This window comes from Rhodnius prolixus, unplaced genomic scaffold (assembly GCF_049639745.1).
Source record: "Rhodnius prolixus isolate KJV_2025 unplaced genomic scaffold, Rpr scaffold_9, whole genome shotgun sequence".
In the NCBI taxonomy this organism is placed as follows: Eukaryota; Metazoa; Arthropoda; class Insecta; order Hemiptera; family Reduviidae; genus Rhodnius; species Rhodnius prolixus.
The window spans coordinates 15,638,658-15,664,522 of record NW_027411604.1 but is presented as its reverse complement, the minus strand read 5'-3'; the positions used below and the strand labels follow the sequence as shown (position 1 = coordinate 15,664,522).

General features: G+C 37.0%; 1 protein-coding gene across 6 annotated transcripts in view; it reads left to right on the top strand.

Moving 5' to 3' along the window:
* Positions 1-25,865, top strand: part of Mid1 (calcium-permeable channel component Mid1) — a 150,398-nt gene that overhangs the window by 73,492 nt on the left and 51,041 nt on the right. The gene's annotated exons all lie outside the window — the stretch shown is intronic.

Sequence of the window (25,865 nt, the reverse complement as noted above, 5' to 3'; positions counted from 1 at the left end):
CAGGATGACCTTTTAGTCCAAAAAACCTATCATTAGTACCTCAGTACTCTGAAGACGTCCATAAGTCTAGGATTAAAATCTAGGTTACTATTAATCAGAAGTTGAGACCTGCGAAGCTAAGATATATTGTGGGTACTGGGTTAGATTCCCGGTCTTAGGCCTTGGATTTTATTTAATGGTTAATAAAAGAAATTCACAGTAAAGTATGTTTGCTAGTCGCCTCCGTCCACGACACCTAATTGGTAGTTTGACGTTAAGCCCCGCCTGAAAAAATAGGCTTACTTAGTATACTTTACTAATCGGAAGTCAAGTTAGCAGTCTTATCATTATCAATATTATTATCATTATATTATACAATAGTATACAGCAGTGCGAACCTTAGCATATTCTCAATAAACCAGGCTATGGTTTATCATGGATATTAATGCAGATATTTTAACATTTAAGCTGTACACATAGAGCTATTTCGATAGAAAATATTTTGGATAATTAAAACACGAACTGAATAATATTAATTATTGTAAAAATATTTTTGCTGTGAGTTAGATAGATTGTGGGTGTTCAGATATCGAACTTAGCACAAGTACATGACCTTATAAAGTACAATAGGCTAAATGGTGTCTTAATCGATCAATGCGACGGTTGTTCTCAGCGGGTGGCGATCAACTTAAAAGGTGATAATTTACTTATTGAACATTTCGCGCTTTTTATTATATTTTGTTAATTTTTCGTAATTTTTGGGAATTTTGATTTTTTTTTTTGTCTTTCTCTCATTTTGCGAACGTTTTTGGTAATTTTGAGATTGAGAACTATTAGTTTTTTAGTATTATTATTTTTTTTTTATGATTTAAAGCGCGTCAACATCTGAGGTTATTTTTTCAGTACACTGCCGGCCTCCGGACAGTTTTCTCTCGTTACAGACAACACTGTCCAACACCGGACAGTGGAGCTGTAAGAAGCTCCTAGGAAGAGAAAATCTAAGAGGTCAGCAGCTGGATTTGAACCCGGGATATCCGCGTAGGAATCCTGTATACGCTAATCGTACAGCTAATCCCTTCCCTAATTTTTTGTTATAAATAAATAAGGTTTTTTAAGAAGGTTATTTTTAAAGAACTGATGTTAAACTGGTGGGAATCTTTGTTAGAGATGCCTGAATACCGACTACGTTGTGCTATTCCAGATTGTTGGAATTGAGTAGTTTCAGTATGCCATATAACTGGGTGATAGGACTGAGAAGTATCTGATTACCATCGGTGCAGATCATCTTTGGCTATCTCAGAATCTTGAGTCACTTAAAGAGAATCTACATAAATTGTTGGTTTCTTTTAGAAATAATATTGTAAAGTTTTCTTGTCCTTTTACTAAAAACTTTACCTATAACTAATGACTGCCACTAGTTACGTTAAATAATATGTGGGTTTGATAAATAATAAAACTCGCTAAAGTTGTAAGTAATAACCTGATTTATCAACACATTAACATTACTCACATTAACATTTACTACCAACTAAAGCTATTCATTACAGTCACCATTTACGTGGGTCGTTTGAAAAGTCCGTGCAAAAATAAAAACTACTTAATTTTTTGGGTAAACCTTTTTTATTTTTCAACATAGTCTCCTTTTAGGCTTATACACTAAGAACGTTCAGCGTCAGTTGTGCCCATATGGCCACTCCGAAAATTTTGAAACCACTTATAAACTGTTCTAATCGAAGGTGCAGAGTCACCATAATGTTTATCAAGCTTCTCTTTAGTCTCCTGAGGCGTTTTGCCTTTCATAAAGTAGTGTTTAATCAACACACTAAATTCTTTTTCTTCCATTTTTTGAAAATCACTCGACTTCCTCGATTCAAACGAATGCCAAACACAAAGAAATAGACCGATCTGGCTGAAACTTGGTGTGTGTTCTTCCAAGAGATGCTACTAACTAAACATAACCTCGATACGCGCCAGTAGTGCTATCTCTCTGACTTTGCACGGACTTTTCAAACGACCCTCGTACAACAGTCACAACAGTTTACTGTTACTTACTCACTACGTAACGCCACAAAACTGTTCCACGACTGACCACAGGTCCGCACTGCACTGAATTGCACTAGACTCAGCTGCACTAACAAAGCTCTACTCACTAACTGACTAACTGCCCAACTGGCTAACTCTGAAGCACTCCACAACACTGACTCTCTCGAACTCTGTCTCTTCCAAACTGCGACTCAAAACTGACTGTAACTGTGTCTGTCTCACTCCAACTCCGACTCTGCTCACTCCCACCTGCCACTCACTGGCTGGCGAAAACACACACTGCCACCACCCCAACTGGGGCAGCTTCCTTAGCTTGCTTTTACACATTGGTGGACCGTTATAGACTTCGGACAGCCAACTCCCAGAACAATCTAGGCCTTTCTTCTCTGGCTCAGGTCAACTTCGTTACAATATAACTATTTAGCCGAGATATCAATTCAGTTTTGAACAGTCGCTACAATACTGTCTATAGAAATATTTGCAGTTTCTCTTATTCTTGTGAATCTTATCTTAGATATAATACTCACATTAATAGACTAAGATTGATAGCCCAAGTACGTGTAGCTTATAAAAAAAGTTTTAGTATTTACGTGGATAGAAATAAATTTCAGTTTGATTGTAGCCATTCCTGTAAGCTGTGTTCTTTAAATGAACCTGACGATGTAGCTTTCATTTTAATATGTCCAACTTGACAACATTGATGGAAAAATATTTATACAAATATATTCCAAAATACAATGGAGAGGAACAATTAATAAATTCACTGAGTTTTTTAAGAACGTTGGGAATTGTGATTTCTTTTTGTCTTTTTCTCCATTTGCCGATCGCATCCGATAATCTTGAGATTTCACTGAAAGTTTATTATTATTATTATTATTATTGTTATTATTATTATACTAGCGCTTAGTAATCAAAATTGCTAAATCGTTTTATTTAATTCTTTATATCTTCATATTCGACTAAAACGAACTGAGTTTAAAAGATTTTGAAGAAAAAAAACCCTACAAGAGAAACATACGAAACTGACCTTAAGTAGCAAAAGACGGTTGGTACTTGCCCGGATATGGATATATGGAATAGAACTCTACGGGACAGCCAAACATTCGAAACTTTATCGCATCCAATCCCTTAAATCCAAAATCTTACTCACCCTACCGCTTCTTTCAACGTCTAAAGGACATTGTGTAGTCCTTTAAAATTCCCTTCGCCTCTGTCATTGCCAAATCCAATTACCTAGAATCCCATTCTCTCACATGAATCCTTGAGTCCAAGGCCCTGTCAACTTCCACTCTCCAAGATGGTTCACTGTGTGGCGTCATCGCTCCTATCTGCATTTCTTTGAAGTCTTCCTTTACACTGTCCTTTCAATGTTAATACGAAGACCTTACTATATCTACTATTATTCGATAAAAATTAAGCTTAAAGTGGGTTACTATTTTACTATTTTACATTTAATCCCACGGTTTTTTGTTATCAAATGCTGGGAAGGCGAAATGTGAAACATTGTGACGTGTAGCGTTTGAATTTTTAGGTCCACAATCAATTTAATTTCGATATCCAATAAACAAATTAATTGAACAAACACAAAATTATTTACATTGTTTTATGTGTTAGTTATGTATGTAATGACAACGTGCTTAAAGTATTAAGTACTGAGTAAATAAAGTTTTAATGAAGTCTATATTATTTCCTTTTTTAAATTAATATTTTGATTTGAAAAATAAATTGTTTAACAAATTTTACTTTTTTGTAATTGACATTTTTTCGTACTCTGCTATAAATTTCTCACATTAACCATTAAATAAACTTCACGGCCTTGACCAGTCTTTTTCAAAATGGGCGATAACGCCTCCTTGTGGGTGCTGGAGGCCTTACAGGGGGGCGGTGAAGGGGCCAGAGAAAATTGGGGGGTGTTGAAGCGGTTTAAGGGAGGCCGATGGCTGATTTGTATTATTCTATTTTAAACTAAAATCAAAATCTACCCACAGCGATGACTTACGGCTGTTTTTGGAGTAAATTCGAGCCTGATATTAAAAAACTTGTTAAAAATCTTCAATATAATTTATATAGTTGCGTTTAATTGCTATCATTAGAACAGTTTCATTTAAAATGTAAGCTTGAACTCAGAAACAGAATGAGCCCTTATATGGCATTAAAGTAATGATTGCGATTGTGATTTTTAAGATGTGGTAAAGTTGCAAAATTTTAGAAGACGCTAGAAAATAATTGATTCTCAAAGTGGGGCGAATAAACGAAATAAGTTTGAGAACTAGACTGGGGAGTCGAACCCACAGAACCAACTTAGCTTTGCGGTTCTTGCCTATAAAAGCTCGGCTCCCGCCTCAAAAGATCCATGAAAACAGGTATTTTTTTGGTGAAATATTTCAGAGATATTTCGCATGATCTTAATATTCTCTCTACCTAATAAAATGAATCATGAACTCAGAATTAACTCATGAGTTAGATCCTTGTGAATGATTATAAAGAAAGAAGTGTTAAAGATCAGATTTTGTTTTTCTTCTACATCCTGCTACTAGGGAGAGTATTGACTCACCTTAAACCTGAAAATTAGGTATCCCTTGGATATCGATACCCCTAAAAAACATGTTCGCTGTCAACCTTTTTTTTTTCTTTTCCGCATTTTCCGAAACTCGTTCAGAAGAAAATGGCAATCTGCAGAATTGTCAGGGATTTATTTATTCTGCAGCACGTCGAGAGGTTGCGTTGCTGACAGCTGACTGTTATTTAGTAAACTACACGCTACAAGATCTCTAGCCTCCGTCTACGCCATATTTCTCTTAATACTCGTAGATAAGTTGTTTTTATTCTTTAGTCAGTATAGAATGTATGCAAGTATTATTTCTGACATAACGATGAGGTCATCCTAACTGGAGATTTAAAGTAACATTTCTTTTTTCCTACTTAAAATTGCTGATCCTCCCTTGAACGTTCGGGCGTTTATCTCGATGTGAAGCAAGCCTTCAATCGGGTACTCTAGATTGTTCTGGGATTCACTCACTGCCTCATCTTGAAGTCCTATTTCTCTGATCATTATTTTTAAATTCAAATCGGCACATCGTATTAAGCTGAACGTCGCATTGAAACGGGCGTACCACCAGGAACTGTATCCTGTATGTAATTTATACAGTAGGACATACTAAACCGTCCAGAAAGTGTCCTAACCTATGCAGATAAGACGTATATACTTTCTCCTCACACTGATCCCGTAATTGCACACAGAAACCTCCAAACCTATCTCCTTTTTCTTGAGGAATGGTTTTAAATGGGGAAATCAAGATAAACGAAACCATATCTCGAATCATTACTTTCACTGTTCCTCCGATCTACTTTGACCTCAATTTCTGTTCCTGCTGCCAATGTTGTCCATTATCTACGGGTGTATTTAAGACAAAAGACTGACTTGGAACCCGCACACACGACTTAAACGAACTGAAGTTAACAGACGTTATCGACTACTTAAAAGACTACTTGACCAACTATCTAAGCTTTTATTTTATAACAAACGACTGATGCAAATCTCTGCACTAAAACCCCCATGGATGTACTGGTATTGAACTATAGGGTTCAATGGAACACTCTAATCTTCACAGAACTCAATCTCTTCAATCGAAAATCCTACGCACTATCGTTACCGCTACGTGTTTCAAATCTAACCATCCACACCAACTTAGAAATTCCATTCAAGTAAGTCAAGAGCTCGAACAAATCACAGTTTTCAACAAAAATATTGGTGCATACACTCACACGACTGTTTTAAAACTCGAGGTTCAAAACATTTTCAAACTAGTTATGTGGATTTGCTTCTCCAATTTTTAGTTATGTATAGTTTGCCCCAAAAATCCTTCATTACTTTAACTAATCTATTTTTTGCGATATTGAATGAAAAATTGAATGTGCAGCATTCTTCCGCGGAATGACAGAAAAATAAATAGCGAATATTGCCTGCAGTTATGGTGCCACATTCAGTTATTTATTTAATGAAAAGAAAAAAAAAAAAATTAGGAATTTTTAAAGGATAAAAACAGTTGTATATTTTTCGCTGTCTTATCTCCTGTGTCCAGCTAAATCCTAATTCCCTTCAGTCACATTGTCATTCGCCGGCAAAATCCATTCAGTTTTTCTTTTTTCTTTTCAACTTTTCTCTAACCCTACTGTTCTCGTTCAGATTTTCAATATTGTTTACTCCGGAAATATTCGTTTTGGTGTCTCTTGAGTGCGGAAAAGTGGTTTTCTCTAAAAATTTATTAATGAAAATTGATGTATCTATTCTGAAATTTAATATTTCGCTTAGCTTCAATGAGAACAGGGAGTCCTTTCAACCTTTAACACTTTGAGGAATCCTTGGAGCTCACGGTATTTCTTGAAGGAACCTCATGTTTAAGTAGCAGATAAAATAATTGTTGATCGAAGCTTTTATCTCCTCAAATTTCCAATATTATTCTTGTATCTTTATTTAATCTTAATACAAAACATCTTAATGAGACAATTTTATGATTTATATTTTGCGAGCGTTTTGGCTGAGCAAATACAATAGTTAACCCCTGTCAGCCTAGGGTTCCGCGGAACCCAGGTTTAAAGACCCCTTCAGGCGGGGCTTAACGTCCAACTACCAATTAGGAGTCGTGGACAGAGGCGACTAGCAAACATACTTTACTATAAATTTCTTTTATTAACCATTAAATAAAATCCAAGGCCAAGACCGGGAATCGAACCCAGTACCACAATGCGTATTAGCTTCGCAGGTCTCGCCCCTAACCGCTACCGAGGCGCCTTAATTAGAGCAAGCTAGAACAAGGTTTTAGTCAAAATCGCTCTAACTGAAAGTACCACTTTACGAATAGATTTCTCATGATAGTGAATTTTTGTGTTTCGAAAACAATTCTTATGATTTTATAAAAGTATGTACGAGGGTCGTTTGAAAAGTCCGTGCAAAAATAAAAACTACTTAATTTTTTGGGGTAAACCTTTTTTATTTTTCAACATAGTCTCCTTTTAGGCTTATACATTTCGTCCAACGCTGCTCTAGTTTGTTGATCCCTTCCGAATAATAGGATTTGTCCAAGTCTGAAAAATAGCCATTCGTTTCTGCAATCACCTCCTCGTTTGAATAAAATCTTTTTCCCGCCAGCCATTTCTTCATATTGGGGAACAAATAGTAGTCCGAGGGAGCCAAGTCTGGAGAATAGGGGGGATGTGAAACGAGTTGGAACCCTATTTCCATTAATTTTGCGACCACAACTGCTGAGGTGTGAGCTGGTGCGTTGTCGTGATGGAAAAGGACTTTTTTGTGGGCCAATCGTGGGCGTTTTTCTTGCAGCTCGGTTTTCAAACGGTCTAATAACGATGAATAATATGCACCTGTAATAGTTTTACCCTTTTCCAGATAGTCGATGAGGATTATTCCTTGCGAATCCCAAAAGACAGTCGCCATAATCTTTCCGGCCGAAGGAACGGTCTTCGCCTTTTTTGGCGCAGATTCCCCCTTGGTAACCCATTGTTTAGATTGGTCTCAGGAGTGTAGTGATGTATCCATGTTTCATCCACAGTGACGAAACGACGCTTAAAGTCCTGCGGATTCTTCTGGAACAGCTGCAAACCGTCCTTGCAACACTTCACACGATTTCGTTTTTGGTCAAGCGTGAGCAATCGCGGCACCCATCTTGCGAATAGCTTTGTCATGTCCAAATGTTGATGCAAAATATTATGTACCCGTTCATTCGAGATGCCCACAGCACTAGCAATCTCACGCACCTTCACTCTTCTGTCATCCATCACCATATCATGGATTTTATCAATGATTTCTGGAGTAGTAACCTCAACAGGGGGTCCAGAACGTTCAGCGTCACTTGTGCCCATATGGCCACTCCGAAAATTTTGAAACCACTTACAAACTGTTCTAATCGAAGGTGCAGAGTCACCATAATGTTTATCAAGCTTCTCTTTAGTCTCCTCAGGCGTTTTGCCTTTCATAATGTAGTGTTTAATCAACACACGAAATTCTTTTTCGTCCATTTTTTGAAAATCACTCGACTTCCTCGATTCAAACGAATGCCAAACACAAAGAAATAAACCGATCTGCCTGAAACTTGGTGTGTGTTCTTCCAAGAGATGCTACTAACTAAACATAACCTCGATACGCGCCAGTAGTGCTATCTCTCTGACTTTGCACGGACTTTTCAAACGACCCTCGTATGATACTTATATTTATTACTTTTATTACATTTACCATACAAATTCGATTTAGGATACTTCTATGACAAGAATTAGATAAGTTTCCTGATAAGAGTCATTTCGACGAGACAAGGGTTCTCTTAAAGGAGGTTAAATGTGTTGCTAAAATCGATTTTGAAGGAAATTTCTCAAACTGTAGTACTTTTTTAATCGATCGATTATTCCTTTTTCTCGAAAACCGATCCTAGACTTTACAGAAAACTTATTTTATACATTTTTATACACCCAAATAGATTCTATGCTTTTACAATAATCATTTTCCTAGAAAGGTTCGTTTTTGGGCCGTTTACGTAAAAGGATAGACTCCCTTAATAAGTTTATATTTCAGTAATAATAATAATAATAGTGTTTTATTAATACACTGATAATAACTACAAACTGAAATACTAGCTAACCTGAAAATGAAAAAGTGTAAATTTGTTGTACATTCACAAATTTATGAAATAAGCATTTATATTTAATTTTAAATTTTGAAATAATCTTAGAGGCAAAAGTAAATAAATGAATATTAACAGATAGTTGAATTCTTGAACTAAAAAATATTTATATTTTATTGCGGGTGCATTATTCTTATTATTAATATTATTATTTTTTTATTATTATTATTTAAGGCGCGTCAACATCTAAGGTTATTAGCGCCCGGAGCTTTTTTCAGTGCACTGCCGGCCTCCGGAAAATCTCTTGTTACAGACAACACTGCCCATCACCGGGCAATGAGCTGTAAGAAGCTCCTAGGAAGGGAAAATCTAAGGTCAGCAGCTGGATTCGAACCTGGGACCTCCGCGTGGGAGTCCAGTTCGCTAACCACATAGCTAATCCCTTCCCGTATTATTATTATTATTATTACTTTATTTTATATTTTATTATTATTTTATTTTTTTGTGTTCCCTCTTTTTTTTCTGCAATTAAAGATATTATTATTTAGTCTACACGATTGCAATGTGTCCCCTTAATGGTCGTGAGAAAAATAAGAAGTTCTTGTTTAAGTAGAGCCAATGAAATATTGTGGCTTTCATTAGGATTGTATAGGATATTGACATTTACCCTGAATGCCCTCCAACTTCGAGAGGAGAGACCAATTGAATGTAATGAAGATTCGAGCTTTAGAAGTTCTACTACCCAGGTCACACAATAACGCGGCTTGTATCGTCTGCACACGTAAATGGCAGCTCACTTAACTTGCTTGTCGCTGGAAATATAAATGGTGAATAATAATGGAGTCTTTCCAGTATTGAACCAGCCATGGAACCATATATTTCCACAGCATATAACTCGCACACAAGGTAAACTACCTATTTCCATTCCAAGATTTTTTTTTTATTTATTATTAAATAGGTTATTGCAGTCTTTATTAAAGAAATCTCTCAAAAACTGAGAATTGCCGGAAGTCGCTTTACGTTTTGATACTCTCTTCACTTCTTACATCCGGTAGTAGAGGCTTTTTTTTTTTTTTTAATTTTCTCGAAGGAATTAGTAAAAATAATTTTAGTACAAATGGCACCGACGATTTTATCGGTAATTTGAAAAAATAACTTATAATTTTATTTGTTTATTTTTTAAGTTAAGGCGTGTCAATTTCTGTGGTTATTAGCGTTCGGAGCTTTATTCTGAGCACAGTGCCGCTATCAGGACAGTGTTCTCACGTTACCAGAGATTGCTGTTCATCAACGGAAGAGAAAATCTAAGAACAAGATGTTGGATTCAATCTTGGGATTGCCGCGTTAGAAGTTTGCAAACCACTGTCCCCGCAGTAACGTATTTATGGTACAATAAGCTTCGAAGACTATTATTGTCTCAGGAAATCGAACCATGCTTCTGAGATTATTGTAAACTTGCTAAGCAAACACTTTTCTTGGAATCAATTTTCTTAAATTTCAGAGAAGCGTAGAAGAACAATAAATTTACGATGAAGATATTGCCAGAACCTTTAAACACCTGTCTACTGTATCAGTGGTAACCGTTAGCACCAAATTAAAGTTAGAGACCTCACATATAAGCATGTGAAAAGCGCCTTAGTAGCCGAGCGGTTAGGAAACTAGACCCGCAAAGCTAAGATGTATTGCTGGTTTAGTAGGTTCGACGCCCTGGTCTAGACCTTGTATTTTATTTAATGGTTAATATGGATAATTTAATGCAAAGTATATTGGCTAGTCGCCTCCATCCACGACATCTAATTAAGTAGTTGGACGATGTAAAGCCCTTCTTAAAAAATAGGCATTTCTTTGTCTTTATAAGCAAGTAAATATCTAGTTAAAAGAATTAATCTAAGGATTCATTTTTGAGAAATATCCGAATAAGGAAGAAAAGTCAGTTCTGTAAAGTAGCATTTCGGATTGGGTGATTTTATCCAGAAGCACATTGACAAATCCGATACTTACTAAAGGTGCTACAACTTGCGGCGAGTCCTGGCCTTCCTAATGAGCATCCTCCATCCTGCTCTATCGTGTGCGGCTACTTTCCAGTTAGGAATTTCCAAAAGAGCTGTAGCGTCAGCTGCAACTCCAACTACCCACCTCAGCCTCGGTCTTCCAGCTCTTTTAGTTCGGTGAATAGTCTCTTCTAACACTTTTCTTGGGATCTCAGATTCCTCCATTCTAGCTAAGTGGCCTGTCTAGCTTAGCCTCCCTGTCTAGATAACTTTTACAACATCCGCTTTGGCATATAGATTGTACAGCTCCCTATTCTTTCTTATTCTCTAGACTTCTCTAGAATTCTCCGAAGGATCTTGCTCTCGAAAATGAGCAGATCCGTCTTTTCTGTCTTAATCAAGGTCCAAGTCTGGGAAATGTATCAGTACCGAGCGGATAAGGGTTTCGTAGACAGTGCATTTGGATAGCCTAGAAGGGGCCTACTTTTCATGTACTTCAGCAATCCAAAATAATCCAACCTGTTAGCCACCTTGATCCTTCTTTTGATTTCTAAGGATGTGACGTCCAACAAGTTTACCTGATATCCAAAATAAGTAAATTCATTGACCTTTCCAAATGAATTAGGGCCTAAAGATACGTTTCGACCCTGCAGACCTCCTTCTTCACCAGGGAACATATATTTGGCCTGACGAGTCCGATAGTGGTACCTAAAGTATCAGTGTTCTTTCGTTTTTGAGTTACGCTTTGAGTAGATCAATTTTAAAAAAACACTTTTATTTTAAAGGTAAAATCTTAATATTTCTAAAATTTATTTAATCATTTCCTTTTACGTAGTACAAAGAGTTGGGAATGTTGAATCAGCCGGAAGTTAAAGTAGTGCAAAATCTACGAAGCAATAAAGTATTTCAGTTGTAAAGTGTACAGTCAGAATTATTGTGTTGGGAGTATTTACGTATTGAAAATTCAGATATTACAGTAGAATACATGTCACATGTCGCTTAGACAAATAGCGCAGATACGATCTTTATTGAGTGAAAACAATGACTTCCCACTTCTGGAGTTCAGAATTCACATCTACTGTTATCATACATGCTTGTGAACACGTCCATCTTGTCGCCACTTAATTGGACTGCTAGTTAACTATATAACTGAATTTACAGAATTTTGTTTGGAAAACAAAAAACAAAAATGAACAGCAATGTATCTGCTTTTATAATACTCATTTAGCCAGGATTTCGGGAAATATTTTAGGCAGGTGCATTAATGAAATTGGAACCACTTTTCCCAAACTAAAGCTCCTAGATCACGAGAAGATGGCTTCCAGTTGAATTATCAAATTTCAACATCTTGTGACTTCCTGATTTTTGAATTTAGTTGAACACACTTACATCCGGTTTTGACGGAAGAACTAGGACATCTCCAAAGCTTATAATTATTAGCAATTGGAATATTTTTTACATTGTTTACATCCTAAGGCTTAAGGATTGTCTTCTGATCTGACTGTTCAGGTACTGAAGGCCAGAAGATGCTTGTAGAGAACCCTTGCTTAGCATTAAATAAAAACTATTATAGCTGAAATTGGTAATATAATTTCTAGCCTTTTCCAACTCTTGTAAACTATAGATGGTTAATTTGAAAACAAAACCAAAAACACAATAAATAGGTAAATCTTTCTTCCACATAATATTCAAATCCATCTACTAGCTCTTTCTATTCTCCCGATAATCATAATATACTGTTCGCTCAACAAGAGGGGTGTCAAACACAATTAAACCACGGGCCACTTGGTGCAACAGGCAAGATTCACGTGGGACACAATATTTCTACAAATTTTTCCAATATCTGGATTCTCAGAGACTGAGAACAGACAATCTTCAGTAAGGCAGATAGATGTTTATCCAGGCAATCTTGATCTGTATGTCGTTTTATTTAATTTCATAGACGGAAATGGTTCTTCACGCAAGGACGTACTCCAAAAATTACAACAAATTTGTTACAGCAAACATTTTTGGATATTTCGTACCAAAATAAGAATACATTTTGGTAATTCCTACTTTACCTTTTAAAATAGAATAATTCTGGAATACCACAGAGAGTGGCTGACATATGGCTTCCAAACGTCTCTGGAACTAAGTCAGCGCGTTTATACAGACCCCCAGGAAAGCCTACGTGTACACTCAACTTCAGAAGTTGAAGGGTTAACGAGGAATTGGTGAATACGGTAATCTCCCATAAGCGCTATTTTTATCATAAGAATTTTTTATATTTTCATTTTATTTCAGTACATCGTGGGCCACAAGAAATTACCTCAGGGGACGCCAGTTAGATGTCCCTGCTCAACAAGAAGCAACATCCTTCTACCATGTATTAACTACTATATAATTACCCTATTACCCCAGTGCATCATTACAAGTACATTTATTTTCCGCACGGATCTTCGTCTACGAGGGTCGTTTGAAAAGTCCGTGCAAAGTCAGAGAGATAGCACTACTGGCGCGTATAGAGGTTATGTTTAGTTAGTAGCATCTCTTGGAAGAACACACACCAAGTTTCAGCCAGATCGGTCTATTTCTTTGTGTTTGGCATTCGTTTGAATCGAGGAAGTTGAGTGATTTTCAAAAAATGGACGAAAAAGAATTTCGTGTGTTGATTAAACACTACTTTATGAAAGGCAAAACGCCCGAGGAGACTAAAGAGAAGCTTGATAAACATTACGGTGACTCTGCACCTTCGATTAGAACAGTTTATAAGTGGTTTCAAAATTTTCGGAGTGGCCATATGGGCACAAGTGACGCTGAACGTTCTGGACGCCCTGTTGAGGTTACTACTCCAGAAATCATTGATAAAATCCATGATATGGTGATGGATGACAGAAGAGTGAAGGTGCGTGAGATTGCTAGTGCTGTGGGCATCTCGAATGAACGGGTACATAATATTTTGCATCAACATTTGGACATGACAAAGCTATCCGCAAGATGGGTGCCGCGATTGCTCACGCTTGACCAAAAACGAAATCGTGTGAAGTGTTGCAAGGACGGTTTGCAGCTGTTCCAGAAGAATCCGCAGGACTTTAAGCGTCGTTTCGTCACTGTGGATGAAACATGGATACATCACTACACTCCTGAGACCAAAGAACAATCTAAACAATGGGTTACCAAGGGGGAATCTGCGCCAAAAAAAGGCGAAGACCGTCCTTCGGCCGGAAAGATTATGGCGACTGTCTTTTGGGATTCGCATGGAATAATCCTCATCGACTATCTGGAAAAGGGTAAAACTATTACAGGTGCATATTATTCATCGTTATTGGACCGTTTGAAAACCGAGCTGCAAGAAAAACGCCCACGATTGGCCCACAAAAAAGTCCTTTTCCATCACGACAACGCACCAGCTCACACCTCAGCAGTTGTGGTCGCAAAATTAATGGAAATAGGGTTCCAACTCGTTTCACATCCCCCCTATTCTCCAGACTTGGCTCCCTCGGACTACTATTTGTTGCCCAATATGAAGAAATGGCTGGCGGGAAAAAGATTTTATTCAAACGAGGAGGTGATTGCAGAAACGAATGGCTATTTTTCAGACTTGGACAAATCCTATTATTCGGAAGGGATCAACAAACTAGAGCAGCGTTGGACGAAGTGTATAAGCCTAAAAGGAGACTATGTTGAAAAATAAAAAAGGTTTACCCCAAAAAATTAAGTAGTTTTTATTTTTGCACGGACTTTTCAAACGACTCTCGTATACCTGTATGTTTAAGCTAATATAATCGGAAGAATCGCGTTTCATATTTCATTCATATTCAAAATTAATAAAACTATGTGACTTATCAAAGTGGTAACTGTTTTGAAGATAATTAACGGCTATAACAAAACTAAGGAAGAATGCATTGTCTTTACTAAGGGAATAAAGTTCCCGAGGAATGTGTGACATAATAAGGTTGTCCCAAACTTGTAAAAGGTCACATGTTTATTTTGGACTAGATCCAAGCTACCTCATCACAGTTTTGTAAATATTAAGAACTAAAGTTGTTGTAACACTTTTACTACTCAAGTACCATAACCTTCTGGGTAGTAATTCTAATTTGTTTTCTTCAGGCTAGAAATTATTACTGTGGTGTTGAAAAATGTGGTGTTGTAATCTTTATATTATAAAATGACTTTGGAGAGATGGGTGTTGTCTCAGATACCCTGTCTTGTAAGTTGATAAATATTAATCCGCATCGACAAATCTTTATTTTATCGTGAAAACGATATTGCTATAAAACATTTTATTTTAAATTTAAACATATTTAGTTATTATCACCTTCAATACATACCCTTTCCCTATCCCTACAACGCTCCATGCGAATTCACCATCAGTGCTGGAAGTCTTTTTCTGTGAACACCTACAATGACGCGTGACACTTTTTCTTTCACAGCTTCAACGGACTGAAATCGTGTTCCTTTTAATGCAGATTTGACTTTGGGGAACAGATAAAAGTCACATGGGGCCCCAGGTCAGGCGAATAAGGCGAATGGCCTAAAACTGGGATGTTGTACTTGGCTCTAGAAACGTCTTGACAGACAATGCAGTGTGAGCCGGCGCGTTGTCTTGATGGAGAACCCCGAGACTTGTACTACCACCAGTCGGGTCGTTTTTTCCTTACTCTTTCACGGAGTTGAGCAAGCACCTCACATTAGTAATGTTGATTAATTATAATAGATATTTTCATCGGTTTTGGACGTGGAAGGGCGACCCGGGCGGTCATCATCTCCGACGTCTTCTCGGCCATATTGGAAACACTTGAACCACTCAAAAACTCGCGCATGTTATTAACATTCATCGCTATAAACTTCTTTTAGTAAAAGATAATTTTCAGTAGCGGTTTTACCCAGTTTCATGTGAAATTTCAAGACAATTCGTTGCTCTACTACATGTGTAGTATCATGTTTTCGGCAAAACGAAACTAACACATCTAACCTAAACGACGGTTCCGGTCAGACAGATTTCTCTACACGAACGTGAGATGCTGCAATCGAAAGAGAAGGCTTTACGCTGCACAGCTGTCGGTCGTTAGGATTTGGCGCATGCATAGTTCTTCTGTAGCAGCATCAGTCTCGTTATTTAATAGCCACACCTCGTACTTTTCCGTACCTGGTGCTCAATTACATTATTCTTCATTGAAGGATAAAAGATTATATAAAAAAAAAGAAATATTTCAATAATAATTAAAAGAGTAAAAAAGTGTTCAGTAACAGCATAAGTTTGGGTGACGTAGATGGACTATGGGGCAGGGGGTACAACCCAGCGATTGCTCATGAAAGAACGCTCTCTATTCGTCCTGCCGGCCTCTCAATTATTGATTCTCTATATCATTAACCAATTAATAATTTTTATGTTCACTTTCTCTTACTAGTAATTAAATATTTTATTTTTATTGTTAATTTTAGAGAACGTGAGAGGGAGATTGATGAATATTTGATGATAAACTTGCGAAAATTAATTTAGATTTAAGCCGTTGGGTTTTTAAACCACATGTGCTTTTAATTCATTATGGTAACAGAACTTTCAATATTTTTATTTTGAATTACGAGGTTTTCATTCATACTTCTATAATATAATAATTTATTTAATTTAAAATAATCCATTATAAAATCCTTACTCAATTTTTACAACACTTTTATTTATTTATTTATTTTATTTTTGAGGGGTTTTAGAAGAACGTCGAGCCATGGTTCCTAACCCATTTCTCAACGTGACAAAAAAAAAGTGAATATGTACTGTCTCAACATATGATTGTTTTTGCAAAAGATTCTCGTATTTATATTTAACTGGTATTATACAGGTGAAAATATATTGGCAACAATCGCCCAAAAATTGAAATCTGCTGTGAACACACGCGACATTCTTTGTTGATTAAAAGCGCTATCTAGAATTTTGTTTTACACTTCTAGGGACAGGGTCTTGAATGAAAATTTGTTTTAAGCAGCCTTGTAGTCTTAGATCTTTTTCAGCCCGTCCCAAAGACTATGGACAATCCTAGGTTAGACAATTAAATGAGAATTTGTATTAAGCAGCCTTGTAGTCTTAGATCTTTGTCAGCCCGTCCCAAAGACTATGGACAATACTGGGTTAGATAGAGCTGCAGCCTATGTCCGTTGATTCTAGTAGTACGCAAATATAGACGGTAATTTTGCTACTCTTCTTAGAGTGCAGGTCCTACCTAGATAATGTTGTGTGGAGTAGATGTTTGGGGAACCGGTCTGGTTAGCGTTCAAGGTCGCCATTGCCGTCAGTACAGCCATAACCGTGCAAGAGGTCCCTTCGTCTGTTTATCGTAAGCGGATTATCATAAAGTTTTTAATCAATGAAGGCGTTAAACCTTTGGAAATTTTAACTCGTTTGCGGGCACAGTTTGGAGACAGTACACTGTCTCAGAATCGTGTGTTTGCGTGGTCGACCTGACCTGTTTTTGGTTTTCAGTCAACAACCTCAGAACCCATCGAGCACTAATTTTTCTGAAACCGAGTTGATCAGTGATTATGGATTGAACACGTCCATAGCTGATAAGCACTTCTGATGAAATTTCTTCCACGGTTAACCGGCGATCACGTTCAATAAGCTCTCAAACGGCACGAATATTGTCATCTGTAAGGTTTGAATCTTGGGCGTCGATCATGACTTTCGTTTTCAATCCGTTTTCGTCCGCCCTAAAATTCTCTCGCCCACGCAAACACACGATTCTGAGACAGTGTACTGTCCCCAAACTGTACCCGCAAACGAGTTAAAATTTCCAAAGGTTTAACGCCTTCATTGATTAAAAACTTTATGATATTCCGCTGCGCAACAGACGAAGGGACCTCTTGCTCGGTTATGGCTGTAATGACGGTAATGGCGACCTTGAACGCTAACCAGACCGGTTTCCCACTCCTCATAAACCAAACATCTACTCCACACAACATTATCTAGGTAGGACCTGCTCTCTAAGAAGAATAGCAAAATTACCGTTTATATTTGATTTACCATAGTACAAATATCTCTTGAGCGATCTATCTTTTATTAGCCAAAATATTTGTTTGGTAAGAGCTTCAACCTTCTGTAGTTTCAATTCCTGTAATTGACAGTACTGTAGATTGTAAGTCTGATCTAGTCCAAGGGGCAGAAAAAAATTAATGAAACCAAAGATAAATTTCCAAATGCACTTTTTTTTTGGGTGGGGGGGAATTCAATACGATTAAAATGCTTTTCCGTAAAAGCAGATACAGAGGAAGATAGAAGAGTGGGTGATAGGCAGATAATCTTCCACTCAAACAGGAAGTAAGGCGGCAGTGGAAGGCTGACGTGAATGGCGCAGAGAAGTGGCGATCAGCCAAGATCCCGTTGTGGTGTCCCTTCTGGCACACAATAAACACTATAACATTTACTATTCGAGAGGCTGTGGTAAACATTTGTGCAGAACTAGAATTGGAACTACTATCTCATGTTTTTACAATGTATATATATATATATATATATCTTTCACAAAGACTCACTCAGAATAAGAACCTAACGGAAAGAATTTGCAGCCACTAAATTAGAATACAGAGTTTATTCTTGTACAATAAATCTCATACTGTATAACTTCCAGAACATATATTATTCTATTTATATATATACAGATATATATATATATATATATATATATATTACGTCACTTCAACGTAACTCTTAATATAAATAGGATTTTTAATTTATATTTATGTTCGGCGAACTTTAAATTTATATACGAAGTTTTTAGGACCTTTTTTCCTTTGTTTCCAAAAGAACTTACGCCAAACTTACTGACGTAAGAGCAAGGTCAGTGCTCTCCCCCACCGCGCCACGAACAGCTTCCCCAACTAACGCACGTAGTAGGTGGTGTTCACTGGCCAAGTATAGGGCGGGGCTATTACCTTCCTTCTACCCCCACATACGAGTACAAGGTGGGGATGTTAAAGTGCTTGAAAAGGTGGACAGCATAATTGAATTCGCATTCCAGTTCGTTCCTGCTAGATTCAAACTTAGGAAATGAGAATCGAAAAAAAAGGTGAATTTTTTTTTTTTTTTAGTAGTTTCACCGCTTTTCTCTGAATTTGTGGATGTACTTAACAGCTAAGTAGTTAACCTAACATTCTTTTTTCGGAGAAAAGCTGTGGATTTCTGGTGTAACTAAGAGTTTGGTTTAAGTTTAATTGCCAAAGAAAGAGTATGAGCGAGACAATGTTAGAAGTTAGGGTTAAAACTTGACAACGGAAGAAATACCAATTTTAATCTGCAGTTTATATTCCGTAGCATTCAGTTAAAACTGTTAGCAGACTTATTTTAAGTCTTATAAAACAGTCTCCCGATAAATTGCCATAAATCAACTTTCTCTACGAGGTGTGGCTGTTAAATAACGAGACTATTGCTGTAAAACATTTTATTTTAAATTTATACATATTTAGTTATTATCACCTTCAATGTACACCCACCCATCCCCTATCCCTACAACGCTCCATGTGAATTTACCATTGTTCGAAACAGTGCTGGAAGTTTTTTTCCGTGAGCTCCTGCATGACGCGTACCGCTTTTTCTTTCACAACTTCAATGGACGGAAATCGTGTTCCTTTTAATGCAGATTTGACTTTGGGGAACAGATAAAAGTCACATGGGGCCAGGTCAAACGAATAAGAGGGATGGCCTAAAACTGGAATGTTGTACTTGGCTAGAAACGTCTTGACTGACAATGCAGTGTGAGCCGGCGCGTTGTCTTGATGGAGAACCCCGTGACTTGTTCTTCCACAAATTGGGTCGTTTTTTTCCTTACTCTTTCACGGAGTTGAGTAAGCACCTCACATTAGTAATGTTGATTAATTATAATCGATATTTTCATCCGTTTTGGACGTGGAAGGGCGACCCAGGTGGTCACCATCTCCGACGTCTTCTCGGCCATCTTGGAAACGCTTGAACCACTCAAAAACTTGCGCACGTGATAAACATTCATCGCCATATACGTACTTCTTTTTATAAAAGATAAGTTTCAGTAGCGGTTTTACCAAGTTTCATGTGAAATTTCAAGACAATTCGTTGCTCTACTATTTACATGTGGAGTAATCATGTTTTCAGCAAAACGAAACTAACACCTCTTACACAAACGACGGTTCCGGTCCGACAGATTTCTCTACAAACACGTGAGTCGCAGTCGAAAGAGAAGGCTTTACACGCTGCACAGCTGTCGGTCGTTAAGATTTGGCGCATGCATAGTTCTTCTGTAGCAGCATCAGTCTCGTTATTTAATAGCCACACCTCGTAAAAACAACTCACAAACCAGCTGCACGAGAACTATAGATTTTCCGCAAATGTTTTGTTTTGTGCGAGTGGTTTAGAGGGTCGATGAATCATGAAGAATTGCGAATGATTTAGGGAGCAATGTAGGAATTAAAATGTACCCGAATTCGCTGAATAATTGTTGGACGATATAAAACTTGGTATCCGTAAATTGCACCAGCTGAAGAAGTAAAGGAACAGACTAGAAACTTTATTGTTTTTACTTCAATTGGAGAATAAAAACGCCAATGTATTGTAAATAATTTTTAAAAATGTTGACAACAATGAAAAGTCATACGAAGGATAAAAAAATAGTCCAAAAATGGTAGGACAAACGAGCGAAATGACAACATTTCGCTGGCGATAATTTTGACACAGTCCTAACAGTTTGCTTTCATTCAGCACCGATAATGAGACTAATCTGGGCTTTAACATTTGTAAACATATTTTTGTAAATTACGCCGTGTTTCATCCGCTAACTTAGCCAGCATTTAACACACCTAACACATTTTAATAATTCCCATTGTCATTAATGATGCGTGACCTCTCTACGTAGCCATTGTTCATTGTGGGCACATTGTTAGTGGAAATCTCAGCTAAGTCATTTTATATATTATTCATAATCTCATGATGTTCTCAATTACCAGCCTATTTATAATGCATGTGCTCATGCATTATGTACCAACCGTGGATACCTTATTCTGGGGCAGGTATTCATCATCTCTTGGACTTAACCAACATAAATTGTTCATGAAACACTTGAACAATTAAATACTTACGGCCATAATTAAACAACTTTTAGCATTAGTAAAGATCTCCTTACTTGTTTTCTGGGTTTCCTCAATTTTTGCTCGTTCTCTTCGCCTTGTTTTTTGGGAAATTATTTTAAATATTTTTATTCAATTCAAATTATTTTAAAGGGCAAGGATCATCCCATTGCGGCCGGAGGCTACTGTGGGATTTTAACTAAGTGTCTAGAACCAGATTTTCAACTTTTTGCATTCGAAATAACTTCGAAATTGTATTCTCGTTAACTTTTAGCTTTCCCATTAAATTTAAATGAAACTAATATTTTACAGGATTTAATTTTAATGATTTAAATGTAATGATACATAATTTTAATACCTGGTGTTCCCTTTATGATAATAAATAAATAAATCAACTTAGTTAACACTTAAGTTTTCAATTTTGCCTTGTAAATAATATTAATGAAAATCAAATATAAGGCTAAATTCCAAAATTTAAAACAAAGCTAACCAGAAGGGACATTTTAAAAATCCGCGTGATGTTAGTAAGAACTTAAAATATAACTGAAATACACGGAATTGTAAAAATAAATAAATAACTCGTGAGTTTGAATCTTGCGTACACTGAGAAAACATAGTGAGTGTTCTTGCCATATTTTGGTGTCTATCCATCTAAACGTGTCTTACATGAGATAAATTACAGTTTGTGAAAATGGCAGCCGTAATAGAAAATGGCAGACTTATTAGAGAACAATGTGCTTAGCAAGCATTTTTATTTTTCAATTAAATAATTAGAATTTCTTAACTTTTCCACTTTCAACTAAATAAGTAACATAGAAAAGTAAATATTACGTTAGAAACTGCTCAATTTTTGATGATTTTTTTTTTTTTTCATATTCTGTTAATTCATCAAATACCTAAGGGGAGTTGGGGAATCGTTTAAAAAAATTTAAGGTTTATTTTTATTAGAAATAATTGGCTATTATGACCAATCAAATCAGAGAGTTAAAGGTGTAAGATGTTGTAGGCGGTTTGTACAGCCAATAAGAAGCTACTTAGTGTTAGCTGGCCACGCCCACATCAAATAGGCCACACCTGTTCTAAATGGCATCTTCACTGGATAACCTACATTATTAAATGATATTCTATATTTTTCTTTTTCTTTCAAAATTTTTAGCTTCTTAATTAATATTAGCAACAAAAAATATTTCGATAATGACAGTCACATGGCATGCACTAGTTACACTTCACGTAATGTACGAAGGGGAAAGCGGAGCCTACAGTTTATATAAAAATTAGGCCAATTTAGCTAACGGCACCACGCTACGTCTAGGTGCAATTAGAAGTTTCGTTCATACGGAGAAGAACAGCAACCATTGTCAAGTAGTCAATCAATGCTAATTAAACTAGTTGTCTAAGTCATTGCTGGTCAAGTCAAACCGTGTGGTGTTATTAAGTAATAAATGTTTCTATCCGAAATACCATCAAATCGATACACCATCAAATCGATTCACCATCTTCCCTTATTAGTGGAGTAAGAAGAGAATGTTATACATAAAAAAGTATAATAAGTTAGAAAAACTATAATCTAATAACTTTAATCTAATAACTAAAATTCCCTGAAAATCATCATGATTCATCGGAAATTCTTATAAATAGTTCAAATGATTCACACCAGAGTGTGGTATGATTCACACAACCTTCAATTATTCTAAGAACAACGATTTTACTTTAATACAATATTTAGATTGGTGATCAAAGTTAACCTTCAAGCTAACTTGCTCAGATAGTAAAAAGTAAAGTAATTCAGGCTGGCTTTACGTCCAACTACCAAATTAGGTGCCGTGGGCGGAGGCGCCTAGCAAACATATTTTACCATTAATTACTCATATTAAACATAAATAAATTCAAGGCCTAGTCACTGGGAATCGAACCCAATAACCAACAATGCATTTTAGCTTTGCAGGTCTAGTCTCTTAACCGCTCGGCTACTGTGGGCCTATTCAGATTGTTACTACCTGTTATACAATAATTTATTTAAAAATAGAAAAATCTTTATTAAATTTACAATATAATGCCTAACCTATGTAAAATAATAATAATAATATCCGAACATAACATTTGTTATTTACCAACTTGGCTGACTGCAGAATTAAATCCGTCAAAGCCGTGGGGCTATAAGGATGATTGTAGGCCTATTAACTGGCCTAACTGTAGGCTCAGAAAACACATGCATCGCATGATAGCCTCTGTAGGTTCTGTCAGGAAGAGGAGGAAACGGCACTTGCACGTGTTGTGTCAGTGTGAGGGGCTTGTCTGGGCTAAGGATGTTACTTCTCGGGGAGGAAAAAAACCAAGGCCTGGTGAGCTTTACCCAGGAGTCGCTCTCCAGAATGAAGAGTCTGATTAAAAGGACAGGTCTGGAGGGTGAGCACAATAGATCCAAAGGGATCGCAGTGGCGTAGGCCTTGAGGCCGCCCTAGTCTAATCTAATCTAATCTATTTACCAACTTGGTGCAACAAACCAATGATTTAACCTAAAGTTCTAGATTTAGCCTAATCTAATGAAATCCGATTCGGGAATCTGCATTAGTTTTCGATTCACATAGCCTCTGAACTTTGTCTAACTTTTCTCACTGGCTGTATTTCTCATTTAAAAGATTACTTTAAAAATAAAATAAAAATAACAAATATTTAAGAAATAAGAAAGATGTTTAAGGTTCCAAATTTTATCTAATTTTGTTTTACACAGACATACTTCTTCACTGTAATTGTAATCAATATTTCTACTCTTTTAGTTAACAAATGTATAAATTACTATTAGTTACTGTTAATGTAATTGATAACCGCTAAGTGTATTCCAAGGCTACATACTCGTTAGCCAGCACTTCGGACTGAATCTCTAATTGTACAGAGATATATCTAGAATTTATACAGCTAGGAATCCTGATAAAAACTTAAATTGTAAAATTAAGTAAAAATATCACCGCCTAGAATTGGGGGATTTTCAGTCAAATTAACAACTTTCTCTGAGAGAAGTTCATAACATATTTAAACATATAAAAAAGAAGAAATTCAAAAGTGCAAAAGACCGAATTAATTAGTGATAGTAATTAGTGTAAAAAAGGTTTTAGTTTTAAAACCTAATAGACACTTTTTTTGTTGTTCCCTAAAACATTTTGAGCCCCTATTGCTATTTGACCTTTGTATATAAATGTCAAAAGGTCGTAAGTGTTCGCTCGTGGTTGAGCAAAGTACGTTGATGTTATTCAGCATAAATATGTTTCCAAGCTAGTCAATTTATTCTTGGCAAAAAACTGAAATTTCTTCATAGGAATGTTTTATTTTTTTAATATTTTGTTATATTTTTGCATTGAACGTTCAGCAAATTAAGGCAATATTTGTACGCGGAGATCCCAGTTTAGTATCCAGCTGCTGACCCTTAGATTTCCTCTTCCTAGGAGCTTCTTACAGCTCGGTGTTGGTCAGTGTTGTGACGAGAAAACACCGTCCGCACTAAAAAAGGTCCGGGCGCCAATTATCTCAGATATTAAATAAAAATAAATAATAATTAATTATTTATTTTGATTTAAGGCGCGTCAACATCTGAGGTTGTTGCTGCCCGGAGCTTTTTTCAGTGCACTGGCGGCCTCCGGAAAATCTCTTGTTACAGACAACACTGCCCATCACCGGACAATGAGCTGTAAAAAGCTCCTAGGAAGAGAAAATCTAAGGGTCAGCAGCTGGATTCGAACCCGGGACCTCCACGTGGGAAAAGAGAAATTAAAATCCTAAATATTCAAAACGCTCAGATTTCTAAAATTGGCATCAAGTTGAAGATTGGCATTGTTTAAAAGAAAAAGTTTATATCCCTCTAACCATTGCAACTGCCCAGGCTATTTAGGCAAATCCCGGGATTCGTGGAGCTGGCATATTGCGGTAAATACTCTCTGGCGATAGATCCCCTGTCCAATTGACTACGGAGGGCCCACCAAAAACCTAGCCACTCTAGGTAAATCTTACAGGGAGAAGAAAGCTGGCAGATTTGCGTGTTCATTCCCTAAAAAACCTGAACATTTCTCCTCCCAAAGAGAAGATTCGTCTTCCTCCAACATCTAACCTTTTGCGAAGGAATTCTGTGAAGATCAAAGACCGTCCCAAGCTCACTGGTAACTGGGTTAGTGGGCTAGTGAATGGTGCCACCGAAGATTCTGTGTCTGACATAGTCACCCTGGTTGTGTCACCATTGATGCATTAGATTGGGAGAAGGAAGTGCTGGGAAGATAGGGTAGTAGCGGCTGGATTATCTCGCTCACTGGCGCCATATGCTCCCATTTCTAGTTGCACTGAAGATGGCTCTCTGTGACATCCTCTCACAAAGAAGAGATGTGAGAGGTTAAGGATTACCTCAAGCCCAGCATTAAGACTCTGCATACCGTTGGATGTTGGCCTACTTCCGGGAGCGAGTAGAGATTGGATTTTGCATCCTTTTTGGAAGATAAATCTATCACTATCTTGGAGAGAGGGAGATATGTGGCCAATACATCAGTTGAATATAGATTTATCTTCGCTAGCATCGAACAGAAGTGAATATTTCTCGCCACTGTTACTCTATTATACAAGCGATAAGTGTACAGCTTGCTTCACCGCCTCAAGCTTTCCCTCATCTTGCTTTTCATCGTTCCCTGCCACACTCCAAGTGGTGGGTGTCGGCGGCCAGACATTGCCATTGGCAGGTTTGCCTGTTCAAGTTGTGTGCTAGTGTATTATGTTTATTGATTTGCCAGGAAGGAGATAATGTTAGACGCGGAGGCGGTGAAAGAAGAAGATCCAGTCTCCAGTAGAGTGAGAGAGATTGAATAGAAGACTGGGGACGCGGTAGTATCATGCCCCTCCAGGTAGTCTCTGTGAGATGGATACTGCAGAGTACTCCCAACTAGTGGCTGAGGATGAAAAACAAAAGCAATACGTGTTGAACGGTCCTTCTTCGCCATCTTACCTCGCCTTCATTTATCGCCTCTCTCTTTCTCCTCCAACCACTCTTACAACTCCCTCTCAATCCTTCTTAGTACGGCTATTGCATTACTTGAATTCACACTACTTCCTCACCATGAAAACCTAAGTTAATTTTTAAATTTTTATCACCTCTTGCTCCTGCTAAAGGAAACGAGCCAAT